We start from the raw sequence: 344 nt of genomic DNA on the forward strand, positions 1-344 counted from the left end.
GGAGGTATGGGGGCAGGTGTAGCACTTCCTGCAGTTGCAGGGAAAAAGTGCCAGGTGTGGTGGGGCTGGAGGGAAGTGTGGAGCGGACATGGGAGTCACAGAGAGAGTGGTTCCTCCGGAAAGCAGATAAGGGTGGGGAGGGAAAGATGTCTTTGGTGGTGGGGTCGGATTGCAGATGGCGGAAGTGTCGGAGGATGATGCGTTGGATCCGGAGGTTGGTGGGGTGGTACGTGAGGACGAGGGGGATTCGTTTTTGGTTCTTATTGCGTGGAGGGGGTGTGAGGGATGAGTTGCGGGAGATGTGCGAGACACGGTTGAGGGCGTTCTCAACCTGTTTGTTTCCT

This window comes from Rhincodon typus, chromosome 6 (assembly GCF_021869965.1).
Source record: "Rhincodon typus isolate 14 chromosome 6, sRhiTyp1.1, whole genome shotgun sequence".
NCBI lineage: Eukaryota > Metazoa > Chordata > Chondrichthyes > Orectolobiformes > Rhincodontidae > Rhincodon > Rhincodon typus.